Below are 21,366 nucleotides of genomic sequence, written 5' to 3'. Positions count from 1 at the left end.
GATGGAATTTTTCTGATAGAATTGATACTATGAACTTGAGGTTGTTTCCTTGGAAAATGTACTGTATGCTCATTACCATTAACACGAAAAGTGACATTGCCTTTGTTGCAATCAATAAAAGCCCCTGCAGTATTACGAAAAGGTCTTCCAAGAATAATAGACATACTATCGTCCTCGGGAATATCAAGGATAACAAAGTCCATTAAAATAGTAACGTTTGCAACCACAACAGGCACATCCTCACAAATACCGACTGGTATAACAGTTGATTTATCAGCCATTTGCAAAGATATTTCAGTAGGTGTCAACTTATTCAAATCAAGTCTACGATATAAAGAGAGAGGCATAACACTAACACCAGCTCCAAGATCACATAAAGCAGTTTTAACATAGTTTCTTTTAATAGAGCATGGTATAGTGGGTACTCCGGGATCTCCAAGTTTCTTTGGTATTCCACCCTTAAAAGTATAATTAGCAAGCATGGTGGAAATTTCAGCTTCTGGTATCTTTCTTTTATTTGTAATAATATCTTTCATGTACTTAGCACAAGGATTAGTTTTGAGCATATCAGTTAATCGCATACGCAGAAAGATAGGTATAATCATTTCAGCAAAGCGCTCAAAATGCTCATCATCCTTTTTCTTGGATGGTTTGGGAGGAAAAGGCATGGGTTTCTGAACCCAAGGCTCTCTTTCTTTACAATGTTTCCTAGCAACAAAGTCTTTCTTATCATAACGTTGATTCTTTGATTGTGGGTTATCAAGATCAACAGCAGGTTCAATTTCTACATCATTATCATTACTAGGTTGAGCATCATTATGAACATCATCATTAACATTTTCATTAGGTTCATGTTCATTGCCAGATTGGGTTTCAGCATCAGACATAGAGATATCATTTGGAATACCAGGTGGTTCAGCAATAGGTTCACTAGAAGTCTGCACGGTTCTATCATTTTTCTTCTTCTTCTTTTTAGAAGAACTAGGTGCATCAATTTTATTTCTCTGAGAATCTTGCTCAGTTCTCTTATGGTGGCCTTCATGATACAAAGGATCCTGAGTCATTATACCAGTTCTAGTAGCCACTTTAACATCATAATCATTTTTCTTACTATTCATCTCATTGAGCAATTCCTTTTGAGCTTTAAGTACTTGTTCTACTTGAGTGGTAACAATAGAAGCATGTTCACTAATAAGTTTAAGTTCACCTTTGACATTAGCTATATAATCACCCAAGTGTCCAAGCATATTTGAATTGTATTTTAATTGTCTACCAAAATAAGCATTAAAGTCTTCTTGCTTAGCCATAAATTTATCAAACTCATCTAAGCATGGGCTAGCAAATTTAGTAAATGGGATTTCAGCTTTATCATATTTATAGAGAGAATTTACATTTACTACCTGTGTCAAGTTATCGAGGTCTGGAGGTTCTTCAATAAATAAAGGATTAAGATCATATGTTTCTTCAATAGGCGGTAAATTAAGACCATGTATTTCTTCAATAGGAGGTAAATTCTTAACATCTTCAGCTTTAATACCTTTTCTTTCATAGATTTCTTTGCCTCTTACATATCTTCGGGACTGAGAAATAGAATACCCCTCTTCTTCGCAGTTGGTTTAGGAATAGGATCATTAATTGGAGCAGGAGCTAGCTCAGGAGGTGCCTAATTATTTTCATTTTTCAACATATTGTTCAATAAGATTTCAGCTTCATCCGGTGTTCTTTCCCTGAAAAGAGAACCAGCGCAACTATCCAGGTAATCTCTGGAAGCATCGGTTAGTCCATTATAAAAGATATCAAGTATTTCATTTTTCTTAAGAGGATGATCAGGAAAATCATTAAGTAACTTGAGAAGCCTCCCCCAAGCTTGTGGGAGACTCTCTTCTTGAATTTGCACAAAGTTGTATATTTCCTTTAAAGCAGCTTGTTTCTTATGAGCAGGTAAATATTTAGTAGAGAAGTAGTAAATCATATCCTGGGGACTACGCACACAACCAGGATCAAGAGAATTAAACCATATCTTAGAATCACCCTTTAATGAGAACGGAAATATTTTAAGGATATAAAAGTAGTGAGATCTCTCATCATTAGTGAACAGGGTAGCTATATAATTTAATTTAGTAAGATGTGCCACAACAGTTTCAGATTCATAGCCATGAAAAGGATCAGATTCAACCAAAGTAATTATATCAGCATCAATAGAGAATTCATAATCCTTATCAGCAACATAGATAGGTGAAGTAGCAAAAGCAGGGTCAGGTCACATCCTAGCATTTAGAGATTGCTTATTCCATTTAGCTAATAACATTTTGAGTTCATATCTATATTTGCAAGCTAAAATAGCTAAAGAAGCTTCTTGATCAAATAAATAACCCTCAGGAATAACAAGTCATTGTTCATCCTCACTTTCATCTTCATAATTAGATTCAATATTTTCAATCTCTCTACCCCTAGCAAGTCGTTCCTCAAGAAAATCACCAAGTGGCATAGTAGTATCAAGCATAGAAGTAGTTTCCTCATATGTATCATGTATAGCAGAAGTAGCATCATCAATAACATGTGACATATCAGAACGAATAGCAGAAGCAGGTTTAGGTGTCGCAAGCTTACTCATAACAGAAGGTGAATCAAGTGCAGAGCTAGATGGAAGTTCCTTACCTCGCCTCATAGTTGAGGGATAAATTGTTGTCTTAGCGTCTTTCAAGTTCTTCATAGTGTCTAGCAGATATAAATCCCAAGTGACTCAAAGAATAGAGCTATGCTCCCTAGCAACGGTGCCAGAAATTAGTCTTGATAACCCACAAGTATAGGGGATCGCAACAACTTTCGAGGGTAGAGTATTCAACCCAAATTTATTGATTCGGCATAAGAGGATCCAAAGAATATTCCCAAGTATTAGCAGCTGAGTTGTCAATTCAACCACACCTGGAAACTTAGTATCTTCTGCAGCAGAGTGTTTAGCAGCAAAGTAATATGATAGTGATGGTAACGGTAGCAAAAGAGTAATGAAAGAAAAGTGATATTTTTGGTATTTTGTAGTGATTGTAACAATAGCAACGGGAAAGTAAATAAGCGTAAACCAGTATATGGAAAGCTCGTAGGCATCGGATCAATGATGGATAATTATGCCGGATGCGGTTCATCATGTAACAGTGATAACATAGGGTGACACAGAACTAGCTCCAATTCGTCAATGTAATGTAGGCATGTATTCCGAATATAGTCATACATGCTTATGGAAAAGAACTTGCATGACATCTTTTGTCCTACCCTCCCGTGGCAGCGGGGTCCTAATGGAAACTAAGGGATATTAAGGCCTCCTTTTAATAGAGAACCGGAACAAAGCATTAGCACATAGTGAATACATGAACTCCTCAAACTACGGTCATCACCGGTAAGTATCCCGATTATTGTCTCTTCGGGGTTAACGGATCGTAACACATAATAGGTGACTATAGACTTGCAAGATAGGATCAAGAACTCTCATATATTGATGAAAACATAATAGGTTCAGATCTGAAATCATGGCACTCGGGCCCTAGTGACAAGCATTAAGCCTAGCAAAGTCATAGAAACATCAATCTCAGAACATAGTGGATACTAGGGATCAAACCCTAACAAAACTAACTCGATTACATGATAAATCTCATCCAACCCATCACTGTCCAGCAAGCCTACGATGGAATTACTCACGCACGGCGGTGATCATCATGAAATTGGTGATGGAGGATGGTTGATGATGACGACGGTGACGGATCCCCCTCTCCGGAGCCCCGAACGGACTCCAGACCAGCCCTCCCGAGAGGTTTTAGGTCTTGGCGGCGGCTCCGTATCGTAAAACGCAATGTTTTCTTCTCTCCTATTTTTTTCTCCCCGAAAGTAGTTATATAGAGTTGGAGTTGGAGTCGGGAGGTCTCCAGGGGGCCCATGAGGTAGGGGGCGCACCCCCTAAGGCGCGCCCCCCACCCTCGTGGAAAGGGTGTGGGCCCCCTGGTCTTCATCTTTGGCGAGTATTTTTTATTATTTATTGTAAGGTATTCCGTGGAGTTTCAGGTCATTCCGAGAACTTTTGTTTTCTACACATAAAACAACATCATGGCAATTCTGCTGAAAACAGCATCAGTCCGGGTTAGTTCCATTCAAATCATACATGTTAGAGTCCAAAACAAGGGCAAAAGTGTTTGGAAAAGTAGATACGTTGGAGACGTATCACTCTTCCTAGGGAATCGCTTGTGGTTCAAAGTAAGCGTTTCCAACGCCGAGGATTGGTTGAGTTGAAGTTCATTTCATTACTTGTTATTTGTTGTGTGATAAAAACTTTAGTATTTATAATGTACCCTCATTGTCGTTGTGGATTGATGACCTATTGTATGTAATACAATGATATGCCTGTGATAAACTTACTAAATTTATGAATGGATTTCGAGTCGCTTCTCTGAGTGGGTGCTGCGACGGTGCAACATGAAGGAAATATGCCCTAGAGGCATTGTTGAGGAAATCGTTAACTGGTAGCTGCTCGGCCGGCTGGTGAGTAGGGGATTAATAGGCTAATTGGCAAGTTAATCGGCCATTTAATCAATTAATCGGACGAATTATCGGGTAATTGGCTACTCGGGGACCATATGAGTAGGGATTAATCGGCAAGTTAACTGGTTAATCGGATGAAATCTTCAACAGGGCCTAGAGGCAATAATAAAGTTGTTATTTATATTTCCTTATATCATGATTAATGTTTATTATTCATGCTAGAATTTTATTAACCGGAAACTTAGTACATGTGTGAATACATAGACAAATAGAGTATCACTAGCATCCCTCTACTTGACTAGCTCGTTGAATCAAAGATGGTTAAGTTTCCTAGCCATAGACATGAGTTGTGATTTGATTAACGGGATCACATGTCAGGACCCCGATTCCAAGTCACATCGATCTAGCCGGTAACCCCTCATATCACTTTGCAGCCTCACGCACGGTATTCCCGCGGGTGTCGCCTTACCATGGCCCGGGACCGTTTGCGCCTTTTGGCTCACGTATATGATAGTGTCGCTAGCATCCATATGACAGAGAACCCGGGCTGACATGACTAGTCATGAACCCAAAGTGGCACTAACTTATGGGGATAGGCATACATGAATCAACATCGAGCATGTCGGTTAGCAGCGTGCGAATCCGGGCTGTACCACTGGGCTAACAGGACTCTGGTGAACGGGGCTAGAGCAGGCTAGGTAGGACTCCGGATGTCACCGCGTGACATTTCCCCGAAGGGACAGACACAGGAACGAAGTGAATCACATGCCAGCCAGTCAAGTATTCCGGAGCAGTAGTGCTGGGCTAGCCGGACTTCGGTGAACCGGGCTGTAGTGGACTCCTATGGCTCATGGAAGCACAGGACTACATTTCCCCATAAGAGAGGTTACCAAGGATAAACAACTAGGTTGTCGGATCCCACACATACCAAGCATTTCAATCATACACACAATATGCTCGATATGTGTAAATTCAACATGGCACCACAACATAACTCTAAGACTCAAGTATTTATTCATTAGGCTCCGAGGAGCGAGATATTACAAACATGGGTCTCATGACCCAACATTCAGAGCATACAAGTCAAAGCACATGCGGAAGCTTAACTTGTCTGAGTACAGACAACTAAAAATGAAGAAGGCTGAGGAGCCTGACTATCTACAAGACCCTCCCAAGGGTACAAGATCGTAGCTGAGGTAACAAGCTAAACGTCGAAGTCCACGTGGAACTACTAGCGAGACTGAAGTCTCTCTGCAAAAACATAAATTAAGCAAACGTGAGTACAAATTTACCCAGCAAGACTTACATCAGAACTATCTACATATGCATCGGTATCAACAAAGGGGTGGTGGAGTTTAACTGCAACAAGCCAGCTTTGACTCGATGATTATCCTGAACTACGACTGCAAGAAACTCTTTTGAGGTGGCACCCACGAGTCCACAAATTCACCATACCAATACACCACTATGGATCCGCTCCCGCCTCCCTGCGAGAACGCCATGCATAGCACTCATGCTTATCTTGCGAGTTTTAGAGTATCCACTTTCACTTGTCTATGAACTATGCAAGGGGTCCAAGTTTCCATATCCGAGGAATCCGGCTATTCGAATAGATAATGATAACCCTGCAGGGGTGTACTTCTTCACACACGCTCTCACCACTTACCACCATGTACACATCGTGTATCTCGGCAACCTTCAAGAGGAAGCCTGGCGAGGGAGTCGGCCATGACTTGCCTAACCAACAAGTCTCTAGTCCAGTTTTATCGCCTATTCGGGTTCCATCCGCAAGGAGATCCGGTCGGGGTGTCGCTCATGGCCCCAAACGATGTGAGCAGGGTTCCCAAGCCCACCATCCGGGTGCCACTTGGTACACCGTGCCACTGTGCCTAGTCTGTCCCAAGCCCACCTGTACCGTGTGCCACTTGGTAGACTACTAACACTACCTACAAACACCAGAAACTAGTTGCAACTCCTGGACAGAGATCAGGTTGATTAATAAGTTGAGAGAGCTTGGAGCGCCCGGAGCCCAATGTGTGGTAGTAACTGTTCATGGATCATAAACACAGAACTCAGTTCCTGAGGACGGCTGCAATGATACAACCCACCATGTACTCCTACATGACCTCTCACCGCTACCTTTACCAAATCGTATTCACACACTTAGCTCTCAACAGTAGGAAATGTTCACCACATTCCAATTCATTCCCGATGAATCAGACCTGACTCAACTCTAAGCAGTAGCAGGCATGACAACAAGCATGAATGAGTAGGCACATCAGGGCTCAAACAACTCCTACTCATGCTAGTGGGTTTCATCTATTTACTGTGGCAATGACAGGTCATGCAGAGGAAAGGGGTTCAACTACCGCAGCATGTAACAGTTGAATCGTTGTTGTCCTAATGCAGTAAAAGAGAGCAGGAGCAAGAGACTGGGACTGTATCGGAATGAACAAGGGGGTTTTGCTTGCCTGGCACTTCTGAAGATAGTATAGCTCTTCATCGGTGTCATCGAATTCATCGTTGGATCAACGTCTACTGAGGGGGGACAAACACCGACAACTGAGAAAGAGCACAATCAACACATGACGATATGCAACAATATGATGCATACTATGACATGGCAATATGAATGTGTTTTGGTCTAATGCAACAGAAAGTCATTTTAATTGAAGTGGAATTCAAAACTATATCAAATTCCAACTCCAAACCTATTATGAAATTTGCCCTAATCATGTTTCATCCCAAACAGTGACGTTAGCTTGCTCAAACATGCATGAAAACGGTACAGATGGATTCCTTGAATTTTTCTGATAATTTTTCATATATAATTTATTTCATTTGGAGCTATAGATTATTTTCTATGATTTTTCATAGTTTTGGAAATTTTCTGGATTATTTTTAATCCAGAAAATTATTAACTGCATCAGCATTGTGCAAGCATGACGTCAGCGAGTCAACTGGGGCTGACCAGGTCAAACCTGACTAGTGGGGTCTACTGGTCAGTGACCCAGGGCTGTGTTGTGTGGCTGGCAGGTGGGCCTGGTCAATGGTCACGTCAGCAGGGTCAAATCTGACGCCTGGGTCCACCGGGATTAAGTTAAGTCTAACTAATTTTGTTAGTGGTTTAACTAAGCCGGTGGGGCCCAGCTGTCAGTGGCATAGGGGCTTAGTTAGTGGGGTGATTAACCCCTAATGACGGCGCCACGTCACCCTCGTCGGAGTTCAGCCGGCGGCGACTAAAACACGCGGCGGAGGCTCACCGGAGTGGCTCGGGACGGTGCTACAGAGGGTGGTTTGCGACGGGGTTTGGCTCTACGGGGAGCTGGAGGAGTGGCGCATCCACTGGTGGCAGCGACTGGAGCTGGGGTGGCCGGAGCTGACGGCGGCGAGCTCTTTTGCGGCCGCCGGAGATCGGGCAAGTGTGGCCGTGTGGTTCCAGTGCACGAGGAAGCTATCTAGAGGCTGCATTGGACTCGACGTTGCTTCAGGAGCACGCCGGAGGCACAAGCTCGAGTGGAGGTGCACGGTGGCTGCGGGAGCAACGGCCATGGCGGACGGCGGCGCTCGGGTACGGTGGCTGGCACGGCTAGAAGACAGGAACGAGCTCGGGGAGGAGGGGGAACGGTGGCGGAGCTCACATCGAGTGCAGGGGATGCCGAAGAGGGCTCGGGGAAGGCCTGGAGCAGGCGGGGCGTCAGCGGCGATCTCCGGCATCCGAGAAGGGGAACGATTACGAGCCACTCGTCTTAGGGCAGGTCCGCTTGGTTCCTTCGGCTTGGCAGATGAAAACGACGATGACGGAGCCACTGGACACACTGGACGGACGACGGAGGCCCGGTGGCCGCGGTGAACCGTGTCGGCGGCGACGACCTCCGCTCGGTGGTGCTCGGGAAGAGAGAGCAGACGAGGGGAGAGAGGGCGACGAGTGAGGGAGAAGAGAGAGAGGGAGCCAGGGGTGTCGTGGCATCGTCTGGGCGCATCGGGGCAGCGGTGGGAAGCAGGAGGTGGCGGGGCGCGTGCTCGCGCGCGGTGGCCACGCTCCTCTCATCCTCCAGGCAGGAGGTTGAGGGTGACTGGCACGGCGCTGTGGGCTGGGCCGCACAGTAGCAGGCCGGCTAGGCTGGACAGGTAAGCGCCTGGTAGGTCTTCTGCTCTTTTTTAATTTTTCTTCTGTTTTGTTTTATTTAATTGCCATTGAATTCAAATTCAAACAAATTTGAAAACAGTGCCAAAACTCCCGTGGATAATTTTATGTCACTTAAGGTCTACTCCTCATATACATAAAATATCTCAGGGCATTTGAAAATATATTCATTATATATTGTGAATATAACTCCAAATTCAAATAGAATATTGATTTAAAATCAGAGCCCAAATAATTCCTTAGAAATGTTCCAAAATTTTGGTTTCATTTACCTCATGCCAAAATTGTCAGAGCTATTTCTAGGGCATTTTGGATTTACTGATTGCAAATTTAGGGTTTCTTGCCCTTTTATTAAAATGATTTTTGAGGCTTTCAATTTCCTCATTTCAAATTTTGGAATATAGACATGATGCACACATGAAGCTAGCCTAGAGCATTACCAGAAGCTAGGGATGTGACATCACATCATTAGAGAATGATGTGATTGACTTGACCCATTCCGTTAGCTTAGCACTTGATCGTTAGTATGTTGCTATTGCTTTCTTCATGACTTATACATTTTCCTATGACTATGAGATTATGCAACTCCTGAATACCGGAGGAACACTTTGTGTGCTACCAAACGTCACAACGTAACTGGGTGATTATAAAGGTGCTCTACAGGTATCTCCAATGGTACTTGTTGAGTTGGCATAGATCGAGATTAGGATTTGTCACTCCAATTATCGGAGAGGTATCTCTGGGCCCTCTCGGTAATGCACATCACTATAATCCTTGCAAGCAATGTGACTAATGAGTTAGTTGCGGGATGATACATTACGGAACGAGTAAAGAGACTTGCCGGTAACGAGATTGAACTAGGTATTGATATACTGACAAATCAATCTCGGGCAAGGAACATACCGATGACAAAGGGAACAACGTATGTTGTTATGCGGTTTGACCGATAAAGATCTTCGTAGAATATGTTGGAGCCAATATGAGCATCCAGGTTCCGCTATTGGTTTTTGACCAGAGACGTGTCTCGGTCATGTATACATAGTTCTCGAACCCGTAGGGTCCGCACGCTTAATGTTATGTGACGATCAGTATTATGAGTTTATGTGATTTGATGTATCAAAGGTAGTTCGGAGTCCCGGATGAGATCGGGAAATTGACGAGGAGTCTCTAAATGGTCGATATGTAAAGATCGATATATTGGACGACTATATTCGGACACCGGAAGTGTTCCGGGTGGTTTTAGAGAAAACCGGAGTGACGGCGGGGTTACCGGAACCCCCCGCAGAAGTATTGGGCCTTAGTGGGCCTGAGGGGAGAGAGAGGGCAGAAGCCCAGGAGGTGGCGCGCCCCCTCCCATGAGGAGTCCGAATTGGACTTGGGGAGGGGGCGCGGCCCCTCTTTCCCTCTCCCTCTCCCTCTGTTTCCTTCCCCCTTCTCTCTTCCTAGTTGGACTAGGAAAGGGGACTCCTACTCCTACTAGGAGGAGGACTCCCCCTCCTTGGTGCGCCCCAAGGGCCGGCCGGCCTCCCCCCTTGCTCCTTTATATACGGGGGTAGGGGGCACCTCTAGAGACACAAGTTGATCTATTGATCTCTCCCAGCCATGTGCGGTGGCCCCCACCATATTCCACCTCGGTAATATTGTAGCAGTGCTTAGGAGAAGCCCTGCGTCGTTAGCACCATCAACACCGTCATCACGCCGTCATGCTGACGGAACTCTCGCAAAGCTCTGCTGGATCAGAGTTCGTGGGACGTCATCGAGCTGAACATGTGCAGAACTCGGAGGTGCCGTATGTTCGGCCATTAATCGGTCGGATCGTGAAGACGTACGACTGCATAAACCGCGCCGTCATAATGCTTCCGCTTTCGGTCTACGAGGGTACGTGGACACACTCTCCCCTCTCGTTGCTATACATCACCATGATCTTGCGTGTGCGTAGGAAAATTTTGAAATTACTTCATTCCCCAACACTGGCATCCGAGCCAGGTTTATGCGTAGATGTCATTTGCACGAGTAGAACACAAGTGAGTTGTGGGTGATACAAGTCATACTGCTTACCAGCATGTCACACTTTGGTTCGGAGGTATTGTTGGATGAAGCGGCCCAGACCGACATTACGCGTACGCTTACGCGAGACTGGCTCTACCGACATGCGTTGCACATAGGTGGCTGGCGGATGTCAGTTTCTCCAACTTTAGTTGAACCGAGTGTGGCTACGCCTGGTCCTTGAGAAGGTTAAAACATCACTAACTTGACGAACTATCGTTGTGGTTTTGATGCATAGGTAAGAACGGTTCTTGCTCAGTATGACACTCCAAAAATTTTGATTTGGTTTTTATCAAAATCTTTATTTGATTTGGATGAGGCTATTAAATTTTTTTCTTAAACCCTCTCCCTCTCAAAACTTTTATGAAAAATATTTGGGTACTCTTCTCAACCTTGATTTTTGGTCTTGAGAACTTTTCATTTTTTCTTGACTCTACTCTAGTTATTTTTGAAATTTCTTCTATTAAGAAGAAACCCTAGGGATTATGGGTTTGTTCTTTTCCCATTCAAAATTTCCTCTTTTGCCATGTTACATATTGACATTTCCTTGCAAAACCCATCCCTGCCTTGAATCAAGTCAAAACTCCCACGTCCAGCAAGTTTCAAGCCATTTTTGATTTTTATTCAATTTATTTTAACCTCAAAACTATTTCTGTCATTGGTTTTGGACCTAGGTGATTTGCAAAGGAACTAAAAGTTTCCTTTGGAGTTTTAACTCCAAACAAACTCCTCTGACTAGTCCTTAGTACCGCCAACCTAGATCCATCAAGATCCACTTGTCCTCAGTTCAAAAATTTCAAAATTTGCCCACAGCAAGTTTGGACCAGAAATGCCATTTTTGGTGAAATTCACATTTTCCTTTTTCCAAAAATTATGAGATAATTCATGCAGCTTCCAGATACACCAAGAGGACACCTCACCAAAGATCAGCTCCAGAAAATTTCCCACATGACAAAATATTTCATCGAACACCTGGCATGCACTGTTTCTGTCTGAATTCAGAAAAGTTCAGAGATTCAGTGTCTAGGTTCAGTCGACAGTGTCGTTTCGTCAGAACCCATCGACAATCTCACCAGTGGCCTCCTTGGATCAATGCTCACTGCTCCCCCTTCTTATCCGGTGCGCCGCACACTCGCTTGGCCGGGCGTGGGCGTTGGTGGCGACGTGGCTCGCCAGCTCCGACGTCTTCTGCGGTGGTAGAACCACCCGTGGCGGCCAACAGAGGCCGGCCCTGCCTTTCGGCACCGTCCGGCACCGCCCCAGCCACCAGAGCCCTCCGCGTGTCCACCCCCTCCTATGTGCACGACTGCGACACCGTCGCTGTGGCCTGGCAAGCACAAAGCGTGCTCTCTGCCACCGATGGGCCCATGAGGCGCCGTTCCGTCGAAGCCGCGGAGCAGGCCAAATCCAACCGAGGATAGCGTCTGAGTGGAGCCAGTAGATCATCTCGAAGCTGCCCAATCACCTAAATGGCCCGTTCAACCCCTGCATAGGTGTAGCCATCGCCGGAGTTATCCCGTTCTCAGGCACCGCCTCGAGTCAGCTATAAAAAGGGGCCTCGAGCTCGATCTCGACCAAGCCTCACCCCTCCACCCCTCGAGAGTCACGCTCAGCCACTAAGAGGACCTCGAGAGGGTCTTCTCCTCTGTCTCCGGCCGCCCCGATCCGCCTCGGGCCCCAGCGTGATTCACTCTGGTGAGACCACCCCGCCTCCCAGACCGTGCCAGTCATCTCCTACTACACCCAGTGCTCTAACCCGAACCCCAATTTGAAGCTTGCAGCTCTGCTTGGAGAGAATCAACCTCACCCGAACCACCGTCCGCCGGAGTAGGGGCCGCCGTGGACGTGGTGCTCGCCGACGCTCAACTCCACCACCCACAGGTGCGGAAGAACACGGTGAACACGTTGGTACCCCCCCGATCCCCCTGCCTCGCCGTGGATCGCCGCCGGCGACCACCACGACCCTCGGGTGGCAATGCCCTATTCTGGTTTTCAAACCCGACGGGTGGGACCCCCCGTCAGCTTTTTCTCTTTTTTTCGAAACGTTTTCTGAAAACGCCTTCGGGTAAAATACGTCTTCCCCCTGGACTGACGTATTCTAGACTGAAACTTTTTCTGTTTTTATAAAGTGAACCCTGGAAACTTTCTGTTTCATTACAGAAAGCTCCCTGTACTAAAACCCTTATAACTTTGAAACAAAAAATGATTTTAACTTGAAACTTTTTCTGTCGTCTTTATTTTTCTCTCTAGTTTTTTTTCATATTTATTTGAAAAATATTTGGGATAATTTTTGTGTGCACACGGTATTTATGTAGTATCCGATTTTCTTTTAATACGTAGATATCGCAGGAGGTAAAGGAGACGCGTACTTCGCCGAGCTAGACTCCGACTTCTCCAAACCAGGCAAGCATGTTTGAACCTTTGATATGATGAGTGTTCTGCATGTTTGCTTGAGTAGTTTTTCTCATGGCATGTTTATATAAGCATTTGTGAATGTTATGTGGATGCAAGGCAAGCTACAAGTGAGCTTCGAAGTTTGATGTGTTCTTATCATGATAAGATAACACGATCATGTGGTGACATGATGGGTTGCAGGCTGGTATTGTTGAAGCATGCCAGTTTTATGTCAACCGTGAACTCCAGTTTTAACGTGGGTCAAGTCTCGATCCCGTTCGTTTCCCCTTCGTGCTGCCACATGTTTTCTGCAAAGGGTTCGGTTTATTAAGTTGCAAACCTCTTTCTCTGTACACACCAAACAGAGGGACCGTGATGAGGGTTCCATGGCCCTGGTTTAAAGCCTGTCATCCGGTCAGGGGGCATGGGTGTTTACGGTTGGGACCGAGATGGGGGCACCCCTTAGAGCGCGCGATATAAATTTGTTCCCATGCTATTCGAGGTTGTGGCTTCCCCGTCTTAAGGTTTTTCTTGAACGTCGCCGAGGGTGATCCCTGGCAACGGAATGTGGAATGGGTGTGTACTGGTTAGACGTGTTTCTTCTAAAATACCATAAACGGAACTAGTCCTTGTTACTACCGAAATCCATTGGCTGTGGTAAAGAGTACAAACTCTTAGAGTCAAAATCATTCGAGTATCCATGTCCACGAGTAAGGACTTGTACATCATCTCTGTATCAGTGTCAGTCTCAGTGGCAAATCTCAGTGTCAACCACAGTGGCAGTCCCCGGAGTATAAACATAAAACCGAGAGTGGTAAACTCGGCTAAAGGTTATTTATGTGAATGGACTAACCAATTTATTATTATATGCTGAGTATTTCCTTGCGACGATTTAAATTCATGAGCTATTTAAATTCGAATGATAAACTATAAGCCCTTTATGTGATGTCGCTCAGACGTCCGACTGTGGCATTATTGCTACTTACTTTTGATATAAGCCCTTTATGTGATGTCGCTCAGACGTCTGACTGTGGCATTATTGTTATTTACTTTTGATATAAGCCCTTTATGTGATGTCGCTCAGACATCCGACTGTGGCATTATTGTTATTTACTGTTGATATAAGCCCTTTATGTGATGTCGCTCAGACGTCCGACTGTGGCATCTTTGTTATTTATTTTCATTATAAGCCTTTTCGAGATTTTGTTTAGACGTCCGACTGTGGCACGTTCTGTTATTTAATTTTCAATATAAGCCCTTTATGTGGTGTCGTCTCGACGCCCGACTGCGGCATGTTAATTTGTTTCTACCTTTCGAGGCGTCGCTTCAGACACCCGATCAGTCTTCAGTTACTTTATTGGGATTTCGGGAGGACTACCGCCTCATTCCCTTTTATTTATCGTGCTGTGCAAATCTATTATTTGATTGTGCATACTAATTCTACTCATGTGCATCGTGTTTACATTTGTTATATCTTATGTCTGAACTGTCTTGCGAGTACAATCAAAGTACTCACCTGGCTTGTTGATTTGGCCAGATGTTGACGAAGGCGATCTTATGGATGAAGAGTTCGATAGCGAGTCCGACGCCTAGAGGAGTCCCAGTCAGTCACGTGCGACCCTAGAGTTGTTCACTTGTATTATACACGCTTCCGCCACCCGAATAAAAATCATCAAGCCTCACTCCGATGCTTGATGAGCTGTAAGCTTTCAGAGTCATGTCACCCCCTCACTGTGACATATCCACCACCACCTTTATTTCGAGTCAGTAGTTATGTCACCATACCCTTGTGTCATATCCGCCTTTATGTATAATATAGGCGTGCTTGTAATAAATTGTTGAGCATCCTCAGCTCAATCATGTATAATATTTAGTTCTGCTAGATTTCTGTATCAAGGTTTTGTCTGCCAATAAGAAGAATTCTTCTATACTGGTCAACACAAAGGTCGGCTTTTCAATAAAAATTCTATTGGAAAGGCGGTCCTGACAAACTTGGTATCAGAGCCAGGCTCACTGTAGGAAGCCACTAGGTGCGATCGCTAATCGGTTACTAGCTTACTTTATTATTCTGCATATTGTAGCAATTTTATGTAGGTCATCATAAATTTATGATTTGACTATTCGGGATTTTGTATACTTTTGTAGATGGCGAGCAACGATTGTGAGTCACAGGTGTTCGCCAATGTTCCTGAGGGGTTTATCAAGCTCCTCATCTCCATCACCAAGATCGCGATCGGGTCATCAGTCCGTCTGGAGTTCACACTCTACCGGCACAAGCTCAGCGACAGTTTGTCCATGTACCAGGCCGCAGTTCAGTTCAAGGGAGGACGCGCCGAGTTCCGCCGCTTCCGATTCGTCGGGAGGGCCATGCCTATGGAGAGGCATGCCATGCAGATGGCTGCCCGTGAGGAAATAGCTCGCCTCTGGGATGTTCTTCCTTCTATGAAGACTCGTCGCTACCGCTACCTCCCATGCCACGTGCCATACACTTTCCACTATGCATTCGCTTGCTCCAGGGGAGAAAGAGATGAAGCTATTGAGATGCTTGTTGAGTACCTCAAGGCACTAGAGGCAGCTTTCGAAAACCTCGTGGACAACCTCGTAGTTGCTCGTATGGATTCCATCCATGGCTGCTGTGCAAACCGGAGGGAGCTCCTCCATATGGCACCACCACTGACGTTCGTCTCGTCCTCGGCATCCTATACACCGGCCATCTTAGCTACCGCACGCCGCCTGCGTACCACTGAGGAGTTTGACCAGGTCATTGCTCCTACTCTCGTCAGAGCTGCACCACCTACCGCGCCTGCACCAGCTCCACAACCCAGTACTTCGCGCCTTGAGCCTATTAGAAAGGAGGAGATTAAGTCTCCAGCACCACTGGGTCTTACCCTCGGCAGGCCAAAGGAAGTCTTCACCATCTCCGACTGAGTACGCCTAGCAGCAATGTGATGTGCCAGCTTGTATGATATGTTTATATGTACATAGGTTTGGTGAGAAGTAGTTTGTGTGCGCATCATGTAGGATCTCGGAGAAGTGCACTAGCCTAAATAACATGTCAGGAATGTGTACGCACATCCTGAGTGATGTATTGTATAATTACAGCTTGCATGTAAGTTATGTACTGAGCGGTCCTTCTCCATGCGCAATCGAGTTTTATCTTGAAAAATCTAAGAGTTCTTAAAATTTCTGCCTTTACAAAATTATTTATTTTATGACTCAATTTTCTCATGAGTTTGCAAAATTACCCCAGAAAAAAATGCCTCGTCCCTGGACTCGTTCCATGCCAAACCCGCCGGAAGAAAATTATGGTGCCCAGACAAGTAACAACTTCACACAGGGACAGTCAAGTCAGCAAGGCAGTGAAACAGCATTTTCTCAAGTATGCCGCCTTTATGAGCAAAGCCAGCAGCAGCATCAAGAAATGATGAACCATGTTATCAATATGGGAAATCATCGTGAGCCATATCAGCAGCACTCTAAATTGTCTGAATTATAGAAGACGCGTCCCCCAACGTTCTCTCACACTAATAAACCTCTTGAGGCCAATGACTGGCTTTGAGACATTGAGAGGAAGTTGATTATTGCACAGTGTTCAGACCGTGAGAAGGTACTTTATGCACCTCACTATCTCACGGGGGCAGCCGCATCATGGTGGGAGAATTTCCTACACATGCACCCCAATGAAAACAATATCACCTGGGAAGATTTTAAAGAAGGATTTCATGGGGCGCACATTCCCATAAGCATTATGAAGATCAAGAAAAGGGAATTTGATGACCTCAAGCAGAGAAGCATGACAGTGACTGACTACAATAGTCAGTTTACCCTATTATCGCGTTATGCCAACGAAGAACATATGACGGAGAACAAAAAGATGGAGAAGTTTCTGGATGGTCTGGCACCAGCACTTAAATGCCAGCTGGTCGTACACACCTTTCCAGACTTAAAAATGCTTGTGGACACGGCCATTACATTGGAAAATGAGCGCCACAGCTTGGAGGAATTTCGCAAGCGGAAAAGGGACCAGGTTACTCATGCTCGCAACAACCGGCACAAGACTGACCCTCAAAAGATTGGGGCAAACCGACCCACAACCAATGTTCCGCGCCCAATCAAGAATTTTCACGCAAGGGACAAGGATTTTACGTATCGCCCAGGTGTTACTTGCTATGCTTGTGTGGAGGAAGGACACTATGCTAAACAGTGCCCAAATCCAAGAAACTCGGCCCCAAAGCCGAACAACAATGGGAACAATTCAGCACCCAAGCGTAACAACTTCAACCCCAACAACAATCACAAGAAGGGTCACCTGAACCATGTGACCAAGGAGGAAGCAGAAAATGCCCCGGATATCGTACTCGGTACGTTCCCTGTCAACACAATACCTGCCACGGTTTTGTTTGATTCCGGAGCTTCTCACTCGTTCATTTCGAAGAGTTTTGCTTTGCAACATGATTTTTCAATGCTCCCTTTGGAAAACTCCATGATCATCAAGTCCCCCGGGAATAAGCAAATCACTCAGAGTTACTGCCAAGGTGTGGTTATTGAGCTCAGAGGACTAAAGTTTCAAGCAAACCTCATCGTATTGGAAAATAAAGGGTTGGAGGTTATCCTAGGAATGGATTGGTTAACCACCAACAAAGGGTTTATCGATTGCTTCCATCGGACTGTAATCCTCACTCATCATCACGGGAAGACAATAAAAGTCGCAGCCCAAGAAAGACCAGCATCACGACAACCAAGATTGAACAAGGTGGACACCTCAGAGTTAAGCAAAGTTCCAGTGGTGTGCGAGTTCCCTGACGTATTTCCCGAAGAACTACCAGGCATGCCGCCAGACCAGGAAATAGAGTTCAGCATTGAACTAGCACTTGGAACCACCCCCATCTACAAGAAACCCTATAGGATGGCACCTTCCGAGTTGGTAGAATTAAAGAAGCAAATAAAAGAATTACTGGACAAAGGATTTATACGAGCCAGCTCCTCACCTTGGGGTTCGCCAGTATTATTTGCCAAGAAAAAGGATGGGACACTGAGATTATGCATAGACTATCGAGCACTCAATATGGTCACCGTAAAAAATAAATATCCGATGCCACGGATAAATGATTTATTTGACTAGCTCGCACAAGCCAAAGTTTTCTCAAAAAATTGATTTAAGGTCAGGATATCATCAATTAAAAGTCCGGACAGAAAATATACCTAAGACAGCATTCACCTCCAGATACGGACTATATGAGTTCACAGTAATGCCGTTTGGACTAACAAACGCCCCCGCATATTTTGTCCACCTCATGAGCAAAGTGTTTATGAAATTTATGGACAAATTTGTTGTGGTGTTCATTGACGATATTCTGGTATACTCTAAGACACCAGAAGAGCATGCAGAACATCTCAGGATTGTACTGGGAGAATTAAGGAAGCACCAATTATATGCCAAATTCAGCAAATGTGAATTTTGGTTAAGAGAGGTCGGCTTTCTAGGCCACGTATTGACCCAAGAAGGTGTTGCCGTCGACCCAGAAAAAGTCAAGGCCGTACTTGGCTGGAAACCACCAGCCAACGTAACGGATGTCTGAAGTTTTTTGGGAATGGCTGGATACTACCGAAGGTTTATGGAGGGGTTCTCCACCATAGCGAAACCAATGACACAGTTACTCAAGAAGGAGAAGGAATTTGTGTGGACTGAAGCTTGCAAGAAGAGTTTCCAAGAACTCAAGAAGAAATTAACAACCGCACCAGTGTTAGTTATACCAGACATACACAAAAGTTTTGAAGTGTATTGTGATGCATCCCGGAAAGGCCTCGGATGTGTGCTGATGCAAGAAGGCAAGGTTGTCGCATACGCTTCAAGACAACTTCAAAAGCATGAAGAAAATTATCCCACTCATGACTTAGAATTGGCAGCAGTAATTCATGTACTCAAAGAGTGGAGACATTTCTTGCTTGCTCGTTGTGAAATAAATACAGACCACAAAAGTCTCAAATATATTTTCACATAGCCAGAGCTCAATTTACGGCCACGCCGCTGATTGGAATTGGTGAAAGATTATGATGTGGGCATCCACTACCATCCAGGAAAAGCAAACATAGTGGCAGATGCTCTTAGTCGAAACCCCAGCTCAGACAACAACAGTCTACAAGACTTGAGACCTGAATTTCAACAGGAGTTCGTCAAACTCAACTTGATGATGGTCACGGAAGGCACTGTGTCAAATTTGGAATTACAAGCCACCCTTGTGAAGCAGGTTAAGAAAGCTCAGCATGGACACCCCAGCATCGAAGGCATAAAAAGAAAAGTGAGTATGGGCAGGGCCTCGGAATTCGTCATAGACGATGAGGGAGTATTATGGTACGGAGACAGACTTTGCGTGCCAAATATAGAGGACCTCAAACAGCAAATCCTAACCGAAGGCCACACCTCTCCATATTCAATCCACCCTGGAGGAACCAAAATGTATAAGGACATTCAGGAAAGATTTTGGTGGCACGGTATTAAGAGGGATATAGCCACCTTCATTGCATGTTGCGATTCTTGTCAACGCATAAAAGCCGAGCACCAAAAACCAGCCGGACTACTACAGCCAAACAGGATACCTGAGTGGAAATTGGACGAAATTGGGATGGATTTCATTGTCGGACTACCTCGGTCACAACACGGAAACGATGCCATATGGGTCATCACCGATAGATTATCCAAGGTGGCACATTTCATCCCAGTGAAGACAACCCACACCACTCAGAAGCTTGCCAAGATTTATCTCTCCCGTATAGTTTGTCTGCATGGAGTTCCAAAGACTATAATATCCGACAGAGGCACTCAATTCATCTCGAAATTCTGGGATCATTTATAACAGGCTCTGGGAACTCAGCTAGCATTCAGTACAGCATACCACCCCCAAACTAATGGACAAACTGAACATGTGAACCAAATTCTAGAGGACATGCTAAGAGCATGTGTCCTCACCTATGGAACCAGTTGGGAAGAAAGCCTGCCATATGCCGAGTTCGCATACAACAACAGTTACCAATCCAGCCTACAAATGGCACCTTTTGAAGCCTTGTACGGGCGGAGGTGTCGTACTCCATTAAATTGGTCAGAAACAGGAGACAGCCGTATCTTCGGCCCAGACATGCTCAAGGAAGCTGAAGAGAAAGTTAGGCTCATCAGGGACCGACTCAAGACAGCCCAAAGCCGACAAAAGAGTTACTATGATCAGAAGCATCGTGAAGTCAGCTTTGAACCCGGTGAATATGTGTACCTACGAGTGTCACCTATGAGGGGCCTGCAACGGTTCAAGGTTAAAGGAAAGCTAGCACCAAGATTTATTGGACCCTTCTGTGTGGTTGCACGGAGAGGCATTGTAGCCTACCAGCTAGACCTACCCAAGGAGCTGTCAGACGTCCATGACGTGTTCCATGTCTCACAGTTGAGGAAATGTGTATGCAACCCAGATAAGCAAGTGTCACATGAGAACATTGACGTGCAACCAGACCTCACCTACAGGGAACGTCCAATAAAGATATTAGGAGGAGTTTGAAAGGAGGACCCGTCAGAAAACAATTAAGTTCTTCCAGGTTCAGTGGAGCAATCACACCGAGGATGAAGCGACATGGGAAAGAGAGGACTCTCTCCGGGCAGAATACCCACACCTATTTGAGGATCAGCTGAAATCTCGGGGACGAGATTTTTCCTAAGGGGGTAGGTGTTGTGACACTCCAAAAATTTTGATTTGGTTTTTATCAAAATCTTTATTTGATTTGGAGGAGGCTATTAAATTTTTTTCTTAAACCCTCTCCCTCTCAAAACTTTTATGACAAATATTTTGGTACTCTTCTCAACCTTGATTTTTGGTCATGAGAACTTTTCATTTTTTCTTGACTCTACTCTAGTTATTTTTGAAATTTCTTCTATTAAGAAGAAACCCTAGGGATTATAGGTTTATTCTTTTCCCATTCAAAATTTCCTCTTTTGCCATGTCACATATTGACATTTCCTTCCAAAACCCATCCCTGCCTTGAATCATGTCAAAACTCCCACCTCCAGCAAGTTCCACGCCATTTTTTATTTTTATTCAATTTATTTTAACCTCAAAACTATTTCTGTGATTTGTTTTGGACCTAGGTGATTTGCAAAGGAACTACAAGTTTCCTTTTGAGTTTTAACTCCAAACAAACTCCTCTGACTAGTCCTTCGTACCTCCAACCTAGATCCATCAAGATCCACTTGTCGTTAGTTGAAAAATTTCAAA

The sequence above is a fragment of the Triticum urartu genome, chromosome 3, assembly GCF_003073215.2.
Source record: "Triticum urartu cultivar G1812 chromosome 3, Tu2.1, whole genome shotgun sequence".
Lineage (NCBI taxonomy): Eukaryota > Viridiplantae > Streptophyta > Magnoliopsida > Poales > Poaceae > Triticum > Triticum urartu.
Note: the sequence above shows the minus strand (reverse complement) of the source record.